This window comes from Sturnira hondurensis, unplaced genomic scaffold, assembly GCF_014824575.4.
Source record: "Sturnira hondurensis isolate 20B ecotype Veracruz unplaced genomic scaffold, ASM1482457v3 Scaffold0017436, whole genome shotgun sequence".
Lineage (NCBI taxonomy): Eukaryota > Metazoa > Chordata > Mammalia > Chiroptera > Phyllostomidae > Sturnira > Sturnira hondurensis.
The window spans coordinates 19,047,544-19,060,936 of NW_028090067.1; positions in this window are offsets into that span (position 1 = coordinate 19,047,544).

Here is a 13,393-nt window from a genome sequence, read left to right on the forward strand (position 1 = left end):
ACCCAGCCATGTACCCTGACTGGGGATCGAACCTGTGACCTTTTGCTTTGTGGGACGATACCCAACACATGGAGCCACACTGGTCAGGGCAAGATAACATTTAAACTAAAACTTAAATGGCGAGAAGAAGCCAGACAGGAGCATATCCAAGAAAAGAATGTTCTAGAAGGATACAAGTATAAATTCCCTCAGGTAAGAACCAGCTTAGAATGTTCCAGTGACAGAAAGAAGGGCAGTAGGACTGGAAATCAGTGAGAAAGGGAGAGAATTATGCCGAATGACACTGGCAAGGCTGACAGTTAACAGATCAGGGTAGGAAGTTCGATTTTAAGAGCTATGAGGAGCCAGGCATGTTTTAGGAGGAAAATGGCATGGTTTGACTTACATTTTAAGAGATCATGAACGGGTTTTAGGGGGGGGCAAGCGAGGACCCAGGGAAACTCATTAGGAGACCACTGCAGGACTACAGGAAATGATGATGGTGACTTCACCTGAGTGGCAGGGGACAGGTAAGAGGACAGATCTGGGGTGTGTCTTAGATACAGCATCAGCCGGACTTGCACTTTACATGCAAGTTCCATGGGACAAAGATCTGGATGTTCTGTCTGACACCAGTCACAAGTGTTCAAGTTCACAGCCCAGATTTAGCTTTGCAGCCCGAGGGCTTGAGATTCAGACAGATGATTTGAATTCCGGCTCCACCACTCTGTGACCTTGCCCAGTCATCTCACAGCTCCTCCCCTGAGAACAGGGACAACCGTAGTTAGCTCAAAGGGTGGTTGTGAGAGTTATTAAGATAATGCACACAAAGCACTTCACGCAGCCTCTGGCCACACAGAAAGAGCCGTTATCATCTTTATCAGCCAGTGGACATTTCCACATTCATTCCACTGAACTAACTGCAAGAGTTCTTTTCCTGGCCTCCCTGCCCCCAATTCCACCTGCTCCAGTCTGTCCTCAACTTTGCCTAAAACATAAATCAATCATTTCACTGCCTTTTCATTAACACTGCAATGGCTCCCACTGCCTGCAGAGTAAAATCCCAATGTTTTAGAATAACATCCAAGGTCCTTCCTGCCTAGGCAGCCTCTTCCACCTCCTCGCCTGCAGCCATGCGACATTATTTCCATTCCCTAAAAGAATTCCTATTCCCACTGACCACGCTTTTACCTATGCTGTTTCCTCTGCTGAAGAACCCTTTCCCCTTGTGGACTTCTTAAACAATCACCCGCCTGTCAAGACTCAGTTCAAACATCACTTACCTTAACACCTCCCTTCCCCTGCTCCCTCCTCTTCACTATTGTACACCGCACACAATTCCAGTGCTTCGCTGATGGCTCTGCAAGTATCTGTCACCTCCACCTGTGCCCTTCCGGAGGACAGGCGCTGTGATCACAGCTGTGTGATCACTGTTCTGTGCTCCCGGACCACACCCCTCCCCCCGCCCCCACCCACAGTGGCCACGCAGCAAACACCTGCTGAGTGAGTGAAGAACAATGTGGGAAACCTATGTGAATACACCCCTTCTGGGGAGACTGTTTGGTTTCTGACTGGTGGTCGTCTCAGGGAAGCTTTACCCTGCCACGGTTAGGACAAAGGGCGTTGGAATCAGGAAGAAATGTACTGGGACACTGGCCCCACTGCCTACTCACTGTGTTACCCTGAATCCATTATTTAACCTAAGACTCAGTTTCTTAAATCACTGCACATGGACAGGACCACCGTGGTGCAGAACTGCCCCTAGAGAAGCTCGCTCCTTTCCCAGATGCTCCAGCTGAGTCTTGAGGGAAGAGACTAAGTGTTTCCCAGGCAGACGAGGCAGGAGAAAGAGCCCAGGACAGCACATGCAAAAGCAGTGAGATGACCCAGCCTTTATCCAAAGACCAGCAACCAGCTGTGAATGGCTCACATGCAGGGAATGTGCGGGCCATGTGGGGAGAGGCTGGAGGGTAGACGGATTCTAAGCATGCTGGGCCTTGACTTGGTAAGAGGCAGAGAATCTAAAGGGGTTTTCTTGCCCTGGCTGGTGTAGCTCAGTGGATGGAGAGCAGGCCTCTGAACCGAGCAACCCCGATTTGATTCCCAGTCAGGGCACATGCCTGGGTTGCAGGCCAGTTCCCAGCAGGGGACGCACGAGAGGCAACCATACATTGATATTTCTCTCCCTCTCTCCTTCCCTTCCCCTCTAAAGATAAATAAATAAAATCTTCGAAAATGTTTTAAAAAATGAAAAATATATTGAAAAAATAAATAAAAATAAAAATAAAAATAAAGGGGTTTTCTTTAGTTTTTTAAACTTTTATTGAGGTAACATTTATATCCCATAAACTCCGTCTCTTTTGTATGTGCAATTCAGGGATTGTTAGTAAATACACAGAGCTGTGCAGCCGCAATCTGGTGTTAGATGGCCTCACCCAGAGAAGACCTCTCTGCCCAGGGCCCCTCCCACCTCCACACCAGGCAACCCTGATCTGCTCCTGGCTATGCAAATAAATACCGTTCCGAGAAAGGCAGGGAGGAGACGCCCGATCAGATTTATATATATTTTAAACATCACTCACAGTTATGGAGGCCAGCTGAAGGGGGTGGGGGAGGTTCAGACCCAAGGCTGCCCCTGTCGATGTTTCCCGCAGTGCTCAGATGTAAGCCACACTCGACAAATCCCCTTTCTTACTGGCCGTGGTAGCACATCCGCATGTTTGTTTGTAAGTAATACCTAATTTGCCCAAGCATCAGATCAGTGCTTAGTTCCATGAGTCAATATTGCAAGCAGTTATCACAGGAAACCGGTGGCATTTTCAGCTTTAACTGTCATGGGATCGGGAGAAGAAACTGCTCTTGCAGTTCAGTTTGTTACCTAAGGTCTGCACGGTTGTTTCGAACCACTCTTGTTGAGCTGTCAGGAGTGCGTTAAAGGTGCTGCCCTGGCAGGTGTGGCTCTGAGGATTGAGCGCCGGTCTGTGCACCGAAAGGTCACCAGTTCCATTCCCTGGCAGGGCTCAGGCCTAGGCTAAGGGCCAGGTCTCCTGGTGGGGGCTTGCAAGAGGCAACCAATTGACATCTCTCAAACCCATGTTTCTTTCCCTCTTCCCCACCCCCCTTTTCCCTCTAACCAAAAATAAATAAAATCTGTAATTAAAAATAAACATTTTAAAAGGGAATTGATACTTCTGGTTCCCCCACAGCACATCACATTTAGAAAGGTCGCTCTGACACAATAACAATGGATTTACAAATGCTTATTTTCCAGGGCTGTGTGGGCTCTACATTTTTTAAAGCCTCAATAATTGATTTTAAGGTGATCAGCTGAAATGAGCAAAAAGCATGGTGGGTTATTATGAGGATTAAATAAAATACTCAAAAGTGCCTGGCAGAAAGAGATGTTCATTAAATATTTGTGGACTCTGAACCTGGCCAACAATATGAAAGGAGTTATTTAGTGCAAAGTTTTTTCAGCATCAACAGGGTTTGTGCTGAAAGACTTAACTTTCCTAAGCTTAAGTCTCCTCATTTCTAAAAATAGTAAGAACTCCTCCTGCCTTTTAAGTTTGTTTAGGGGATAAACGAAGTTACAGGACAGGTGAAAATACTTAGCCCAGAAAACACCTGGCGCACATCACACACATATCAGAAAACACTTGGCCCCACTTCCCTTCCATGGGCCTACAGGGGCTGGAAAATACAGCATCTCTCCACGTGTCTGTCAGCGTCTGTGGTGACGGGCTGCCACCCGCGTAATCTCCCTGCCTGTGCTATTAGTGCATACAACCCTCAAACACGGACATTTGACAGGCATCTGCCAACTAACTTTATACATCCTGAAATGGTGTCACCAAATTAAATGTTATTATTGTGTAAATCATTTCAGTCCCAGCCCTAGCCTGATAGCCCAGTTGGTTAGAACGTCCTCTTGTCCTCTTGATATGACCAGGCCTCGGGTTTGATCCCTGGTCAGGGCTTGTACAAGCAGCAGCCAATGAATGCATCAACACATGGAACGACAAAGCAGTGTCTCTCTCTCCCTCCTTCTCTCTCTCTCTCTCTCACACACACATCAATAAATAAGAATTTAAGAGAAAACAATTTCAGTTCCTTTAACTAATACTTCAAATCCGTACTTACATTTCTCATGATCCTTCCAATAATTTGCCAGAAGGTAGACCTGTTGATGGAAAGGACAAAACTGTTATTTACCACCAATGCCTCCAAAATAATCCTCACTTAGAAAACTCAACACTCAGTTGGAATTTTCAGAATTCAGTCAAGGCCCCCCACCAAACTACCTCCCAGTTTTGACTTTGCCTAAAGGCCTTTTGTAGTGGGTCCAGCCCAGATCACAAACAAACTTTAAAAAAATAGTAATAGTTAAAACTGCTTTGTCGTGGTAATCTGGCCTGCTGGGATACCACGCTTGGTAGTCGGGGAGGGGCAAGCAGACCCAGCAAAAGTCTTTTTTTAAATTGGTAGCTAGGAGCTCAGACGGTGAGGTCACAGGGTGGCTGTGTTTCATGCTCATCCAAGGCAGGTACCCTGAAAAACTTTTGAATCTTTCACTAGTACCGCTCTGCCACTGTTCCCTGACCTAATACGCCTCTGTAGGACGCAACTTCTTCATCTGCAGAAGGCGGCTAACGAAAACGCATACTTGGCAAGTTAAGTGTGAGGCATTACCTATGACAACATCATTGAAAGTGCTTTACACATCAGAAAGCACTACTTACATTCTAGTTCTTAGTTTTCCCAAGTCCAGCCATTTTTGTGGAAGAGGAAAACTAGGCCTAAAGAGCAAACGACTTCCCAAAGTCCAAGAGAATTAGGGCTGAGCTCGCTCCGTTATTTCCATCCATCAAACCCTTCCCAGTCCTTAAAGTACTACGTGTTTTCCTCACCCTAGCGCTGTGGGCCAAGAGCCAAAAGTCCCAAGTTCGCATCCCAGGTCTGCTGCTTTCATCATCCTAGGACACAAGCTCGTGCCCCGTGTGCCTTGGCTGCCACCGCGGGAAGGAAGGGGCGGTGACCGGGGCAGACCAGCCTGGGTGCTAATAATGGCAGTTACCCTTGGTCAGCCCAGTTATCGAACTCTCCCTTCCCTGGTGTCTGCCCGCGCTGCGGTTGCAATCAGGGCCAGAATCCTAGGAGCGCTCGCTCCGAGCCCTTCACTGTACTAATTGCTCTGGCCCGACGCTGCAGTAGCGCTCCGGTCTCGCTGCCCGCTGCGCCCGCAGCGCGTCCCGCCCACACTGCCATCGCTGGTGCCCCAGCCTGGACCCGGCTGGTCAGCAGTCCGAGCGAACCCGCGCCTCCCCAACCCGCTCTGGTCGGGCAGGGGCTCTGCCTTCCAGGATGCTGGGAAATGCGGGGAGTACCGGGTGGCGGGGTGGGGGAGTGGAGGGCGCGGGGCGCGCCACGTGCTGGGGGCGGGGCGTGACGGGGAGGGGCGTGGCAGAACGGGCGGCGGTTGGAGTTCGAAACCCGCGCGCACGGCCCGAACACTTGACTGTCGGGCCCACGCGCGGGGACAGGTGGTTGGCAGGGATCGGGGTGGGGGTGGTGCAAGCCCCTCAGACCTGGGCCTGCACCCCACCCCCTACCAAGGGAGGGCTAGGGTCCCGAGCTACGAGTTATCAGCCCATTTTGGCGCGGAGGCGAACTGCCTAGGGCCACAGGGGGCAGGCCTGCAGCCACAGCGATCAGCCAAGAATATCAGCCAAGAATATCCTTTATGAGTTGCTCAATCTTTTAATTTTTTTCACAAAAGAGCAACCATGAATCTCACAGGTAAAGCATCTGCTCATGGCAGATCATCTTACTCATCGAGCATTTATTTAGTGCCTACTGTGTGCCAGGCACTGTGCTAGACTCTGAGAAGACGCGTGAAGTTGTTGACCCTGCAGGCCGCTGGTTTGCACCTGAAGGCGTTGGTCTCCTTTCCTTTGGATCATATCAGAGTGGAAACCCCTTGAGAGCAGGAACTGTGCCATTGTCTTGTTTTCTTGTTCACTGCTCCCTCCCCAAAGGTCTTATAAAATAATTGGAGGAAGGCCAGGCAGAAGTGATGAAGAGCACCCAGCCTGTAAATCACTGGTGCTGGGGAGTTAATCGATCCAATTTATGGGACATGATAGGAGAAGAAACCAGCTAGGAGGCTTCAGTAGAGTCCACTGTCCACGAAGCGGCTGGAGAGTGATCAATTAAAACGCAGTCTAATCAACTCACAGTTTAAAATCTTTCCAAGGTTTCCCATATAATCCCCTACCACTGGAGTGGTTCACCTCTCTCCCTGAACTGTGTCTCTCCCTAGAATGCCCTTCCCCTTTGCTCCTAAATGGCTCCTTCACATCCTGCAAGTCAGGGAAGTTCGTTTCTTAGCTAGCAGGCCTTCTCTGGACGTCCAGGACTGGGCTGTCCCTTCCCCATTTCTCCTGTACTGCACCCTGCTAAATTCCTTCTCAGTTGGAACTCCCTGCAAGAGGCAGTCCACAACTTCATGCGTCTTCTCAGAGTCTAGCACAGTGCCGGGCACACAGTAGGCACTAAATAAATGCTCAATGAGTAAGATGATCTGCCATGAGCAGCTGCTTTACCTGTGAGATTCACGGTTGCTCTTTTGTGAAAAAAATTAAAAGATTGAGCTACTCATAAAGGATATTCTTGGCTGATTTACTTTTCTGGTTGCTGCCACGGAGTCTCTCATGGGATGGAAAGAACTACTGTTGACTGTGCCCAGCATGTGGTGAGCACTGCACATTCATTATTTCTAGTTTTCATAACAGCCCAGTGAGGTGGTCCTGTTATTCTCATCATTTTACATACCAAAACCTAGACTCCGTTTGTTTATCATGTTTGATGGTCAATCTTTTTTTAAAATATATTGTATTGATTATACCATTACAGTTGTTCAATTCCCCCCTTCATTCCCCTCCACCCTGCACACCCCCTCCCCAACCATTCCCCCCCTTTAGTTTATGACCACCTGTCTCAAGTTCTTTATTTTTTAAATACACTTTATTTATCTTTAGAGAGAAAGGGAAGGAGAGAAGGAGAGAAATATCAATGCATGGTTGCCTCTCATGAGTCCCCTGCTGGGAACTGGCCTGCAACCCAGGCATGTGCCCTGACTGGGAACTGAACTGCGATCGTGTGGTTTGCAGGGCCGCGCTCAATCCACTGAGCTACACGAGCCAGGGCCTCAAGTTCTTTAGATTCTATATTTCCCCTACTATTCTTGCCCTCCCCCCTATCTATTTTCTACCTACCATCTATGCTGTTTTCTGTACCTTCTCCCCACTTCTCCTCCTCTCACTCCCCTGTTGCTAACCCTCCATGTGTTCTTCATTTCTATGGTTCCAGTCCTGATCTAGCTGTCCTCTTGGTTTGCTTTTGTTTTAGGTGTGGTTGTTGATAACTGTGAGTTTGCTGTCATTTCACTGTTCATATTTTTCATCTTCTTTTTCTTATATAAGTCCCTTTAGCATTTCATATAATAAGGGCTTGGTGATGATGAACTCCTTGAACTTGACCTTATCTGAGAAGCACTTTATCTGTCCTTCCATTCTAAACGAAAGCTTTGCTGGATAAAGCCATCTTGGCTGTAGGTCTTTGGATTTCATGACTTGGAATACTTCTTTCCAGCCCCTTCTTGCCTGTAAGGTCTCTTTTGAGAAATCCGCTGACAGTCTGATGGGCACTCCATTATAGGTGACTATCTTGCTTATCTCTTGCTGCTTCTAGGGTTCTCTCCTTCATTTTTATCTTGGAAAATGTAATTATGATGTGCCTTGGTGTGTTCCTTCTTGGGTCCAACTTCTTTGGCACTCTCTGAGCTTCCTGGATTTCCTGGAAGTCTATTTCCTTTGCCAGACTGGGGAAGTTCTCCTTTATTATTTGTTCAAATATGTTTTCCACTCGTGGCTGTTTCTTTCCCCCTTCTGGTACCCCTATAATCCGGATGTTGGAACGTTTAAAGATGTCCTGGAGGTTCCTAAGCCTCTCCTCATTTGTTTGAATTCTCATTTCTTCATTCCTTTCTGATTGGATGTTTTGTTCTTCCTTCTGGTCCATTCCATTGATTTGAGTCCCAGTTTCCTTTCCATCACTATTGGATTCCTGGACATCTCCCTTCATTTCAATTAATTTAGCCTTCATATGTTCCTCTAATTTGTGACCATAATCAACCAGTTCTGTGAGCATCCTGATAAACAGTGTCTTGAATTATGCTTCTGAGAGGCTGGCAATTTCTCGGTCGCCGAGAGTATTCGGCTCTGGGACTTTGAGTTCTTCTTGCGCCATCTTTTGGGCTGTTTGTGCCTGTTACGTAGCAGGATCGGAGCCCTAGGTGTTCACCAGAGCAGGGCAACTCAGTCGCTGGGTTGTGACACTGTATGTGAGGGCGGGGTCAAAGAGGAACAATGGCATCTCATCTGCCGTCTCCCGCTGCAGCTGCCACTGTCACCGGGGCCTGCTTGTTTCGTCCCACTGCATTCGAGTGTGCCACCGCCATCAGCCCTCGCCCCCTGGGGCCTGCGTGGTCCATCTCACTGTGAGCGAATGTGCGACCGCGGTCAGTCTGCCCCATACCCTGACTGGGTCCGGGCCACTTGCGTGCCTAGGTTGGGGGATCTTTCTTGCCCGACCCTGTTCCGCTGCTGGCTCCGCCCCTCTTACCATCCCAGTTGCTTGGTTAGATGTAGTCGGACTTCCGTATAATTCAATTTTCTGTCCTTTGGCTGTGTCTTTGTTCTCCAAACCTTTGTTGTATTCAAACTTGGTTGTGGGAGAAGGCACAGTGTTCCCACCTATGCCTCCATCTTGGTGGAAGTCCTTCCTCCGGTTCTTGACTGCATGGCTTGAGTTGGCCTCAGGGCCTTAGCACTTGCTGTTCCATTTGCGTGGGACATTCTTTTCATGGCTCTCATTTTTCAAATTTCAGCTCAAAATCACCTCCTCGGGCCTTAATTAAAGCAGCTGTTTCCTCCTCTCACTGTGTAGCCCTTCCTCCATTTCTCAGTCCTTGATAGCACTTGTTTCTGTCTGAGATTATCTTGCTCTTTTATTTGTTTTTTTTTGTCATTCCCCCACCACTGAAATAGAAGCCCCATGAAGGAAGAAACTTAGTCTGTCTTGTTCTCGACTGTATTTCCAGAGCCAAGAACAGAGCTTTGTATGTGCAAGGGACTTAATGACTAAAGAGCTAGCAATAAGACTTCAAGGATGACAATAGACTACTGTTTTTTTTTAATTAAAGTGTAGTTGACATATAATATTAATTTCAGATGTACAACAAAGTGATTCAACATTTATACACCCTACAAAGTTACCACCACTAGATAAGTCTAGTAACAATCTGTTACCATGCAATTATAGTTATTAGATTATAATTGTATTCTCTGTACTGTGCATCATATCCCTGTGACTTATTTATTTTATAACTAAAAGTTTATACCTCTCAATCCTCTTCATGTCTTTTGCCATTCCCTCCACCACCCTACCCTCTGGCAAGAATCAGTTTATTCTCTGTATCTGTGAATCTTTGTTTCTGTTTGGTTTGGTTTTTAGATACCACACATAAGTGAAATCATATGGTATTTGTCTTTCTCTGTCTGTCAAAAGGCTACTGGATTGGGTAGCTTGCTGTTCTGACCCCTGTGAACTGTTTTGTTTTATTTTTGTTTTACAACTAACAGGGGTCCAAGCCCACTTCCTCCACCAAGAGACTTAGACTTTCCTCCTTTCAGCCTCTTCTTCCTCATCAAGTAAACTGGATTACGTTAATCTCATTTAACTCCAATAACTCCACTGATTTCAAAGTGTAGTGAACAATTCAAGATTGACCATCATGACTTCCGCCAAGATGGAGGCATAGGTGGAAACACTGTGCCTTCTCCCACAACCAAGTTTGAATACAACAAAGGTTTAGTAAACAAAGACTCAGCCAAAGAACAGAAAAATTGAACTATATGGAAGTCCAACAACAATGAACCGTTAAACCGTGACCAGTAAGAGGGGCGGAGCCAGCAGCAGAGCAGGGTCGGGCAGGAAGGATCCCCCGACCCAGGCTCGCAGGCAGCCAGATTAGCAGCACGGACCCAGTGAGGGTGCGGGGCAGGCTGACCGTGGTCACACATTCACGCGCAGATAAACCAGCAGAGGAGTGAGCAGTGAGACGGACCGCGCAGGCCCCAGCGGGCGAACTGACTGACTGCGCAAGGCGGTGTGCAACCTCTCACCAGGGTCCCACATTCGCGTGCAGTGAGATGGACTGCGCAGCCCCCGTGGCGGAGGCGGCAGAGGGGACCGCCATTGCTTTCCTTTGACCCCGCCCCACATACAGTGTCACAACCCAGCAATTGAGTTGCCCCGCATGGTGAACACCTAGGGCTCTGCTCCTCATACTTAACAGGCACGAACAGTCCAAAATATGGCTCAAGAAGAACTCAAAGCCCCAGACCCCATAATTCTAAGTGACCAGGAAATAGCCAACCTTTCAGATACACAGTTCAAAACACTGGTGATCAGGATGCTCACAGAATTGGTTGATTTTAGCCACAAATTAGAGGAACATATGAAGGCTAAACTAATTGAAATGAAGGGAAATGCACAGGAGACCAATAGTGATGGAAAGGAAACTGGGACTCAAATCAATGGAATGGACCACAAGGAAGAACGAAACATCCAACCAGAAAACAATGAACAAACAAGAATTCAAAAAAAATGAGGAGAGGCTTAGAAACCTCCAGGACATCTTTAAATGTTCCAATGTCTGAATTATAGGGGTACCAGAAGGGGAAGAGGAAGAGCAACAAGTGGGAAAGTTATTTGAACAAATAATAGAGGAGAACTTCCCCAGTCTGGCAAAGGAAATAGACTTCCAGGAAATCCAGAAAGCTCAGAGAGTCCCAAAGATGTTGGACCCAAGAAGGAACACACCAAGGCACATCATAATTACATTTTCCAAGATAAAAATGAAGGAGAGAACCCTAGAAGCAGCAAGAGATAAGCAAGATAGTCACCTATAATGGAGTGCCCATCAGACTGTCAGCGGATTTCTCAAAAGAGACCTTACAGGCAAGAAGGGGCTGGAAAGAAGTATTCCAAGTCATGAAATCCAAAGACCTACAGCCAAGATGGCTTTATCCAGCAAAGCTTTCGTTTAGAATGGAAGGACAGATAAAGTGCTTCTCAGATAAGGTCAAGTTCAAGGAGTTCATCATCACCAAGCCCTTATTATATGAAATGCTAAAGGGACTTATATAAGAAAAAGAAGATGAAAAATATGAACAGTGAAAGGACAGCAAACTCACAGTTATCAACAACCACACCTAAAACAAAAGCAAACCAAGAGGACAGCTAGATCAGGACTGGAACCATAGAAATGAAGAACACATGGAGGGTTAGCAACAGGAGTGGGAGGAGGAGAAGGGGGAAGAAGGCACAGAAAATAGCATAGAGGGTAGGTAGAAAATAGATAGGGGGGAGGGCAGGAATAGTGGGGGAAATATAGAATCTAAAGAACTTGAGACACGTGGTTATAAACTAAGGGGGGAGAATGATGGGGGAGGGGGTGTGCAGGGTGGAGGGGAATGAAGGGGGGATAGAACAACTGTAATGATATAATCAATAAAATATATTTTTAAAAAAAGAACAGGAGGAAGCCCTGGCCAGGTGGCCCAGTTAGCTGGATCGTCATCCCATGCACGAAAATGGCCCAGGTTTGATTCCTGGTCGGGGTGGGTTCGGGAGGCAAGGAATCAATATTTCTCTCACATCGATGTTTCTCTCACAGGAGCTCTCTCTCTGTCTTCCTTTCTCTCTAAAATCAATAAACACATCCTTGGGTGAGGATTAAAAAATAAAAAATCAGGAAGAAGAGCTGAGTGGATGGACACAGCAGAAAGGTGGAGAAGGTAGTACCAGAGGAGGATGGAGCGAAAGCTGGGGCCAGGTCATGCAGGGTCTTGTGGAGTGTTTGGATTTTATTCATGTTGCAAAGGGATACAACTAGGGGTTTTAATCAAGAGAATGAACATGATCCAGTTTGTGATTTTTTAAATATATATATTTTTTAGCCCTGGCTGGTGTAGCTCAGTGGATTGAGCACAGGCCTGTGAAGCAAAGGGTCACTGGTTCGATTCCCAGTCAGGGCACATGCCTGGGTTGCAGGCCAGTTCCCCAGTAAGGGACACATGAAAGGCAACCACACATTGATGTTTCTCTCCCACTCTTTCTCCTACCCTTCCCCTCTCTCTAAAAATAAATAAATAAAAGATTTAAAATAAATAAGTATATATATATTTTTTTATATTTTATTTATTTATTTGTCTTTAGAGCTATCAATCGACTGAGCTACTCCAACCTGGGCTAAATAAAATCCTAAAAACAACAAAAAAAAATACTACATGTGTGGATTAAAGAAGGTGACGCCTCAAACAAGGAGATCAGTTGGAAGGCTGTTGCAGTGGATCGATGGCTCATGTTAGGACGGTAGTAGTGGAGGGATAAGGGTGTATTTTGGAGGTAGAAGGATCAATAGTACTGGTTAGTATTAATAGCAAGGGTCTGGGGTTAGAGGTAGAAAAGTTTGAAGGAAAGAGTTCAAGGAAGACTTTCACATCTATGTTGTGGACCTTAAATTTACAAATATATTTAACAAATATTCAGCCTTCACTTACTACACAGTACATTTAGATTTTCAATTCATCAGAGCACAGCACGACATAGGGAAAGAATTGGACTAATTCTTATATTCCAATCCAACGTGATCTTGGAAAGCCTAAACCCAAAGAGCCACTATTCCCTCATCTTTAAGGGATGGACATCCCTGGATTTGAGATGTCCCTGAAGCTCTATGACAGCACCTAGAAATTGGAGTGGGTAAGGAGGTCGTGGGAAATCCAAACGGAACGAGGTAGAGAGCCTCATACTTGAGGTTTTTATTCGGGAAATGGAGAGGTAGGGGCAGAGTTGCATGATTCAAACATCTGAGCTATGTATAGCATTGGGTATGAGAATATTCCAGTTTCTACCTAAACTGGAAATGAATCTCTCTGCTAGACTTCCGGGCCCAAGAGCACCTTAAATTTCTGATCAGGAAGAATGCGAGGTTATTGCTGAGGCCTGGAACAGTACCTGATGATTGCAGGTACTCAATAATTGATTTAATGCAGAATGGGATCTGGGTGACTGGGAAGAAGTTGTCTTCGAGAGATGAAAACCGCCTGCAGGAGGGGCATAAATGGTCATGGAAAATACAATAAAAATGAACTATTAAATATAAAAAATACACCCGCCTGTAGGAGCCCCACTTAAGTCAGCGCCCTGGGATTTTTCCCATCGCTATAGTAACGCCCCTCCATACCCACCCACAGGTGAACTACAAGTCCCACAAGGTAGGCGG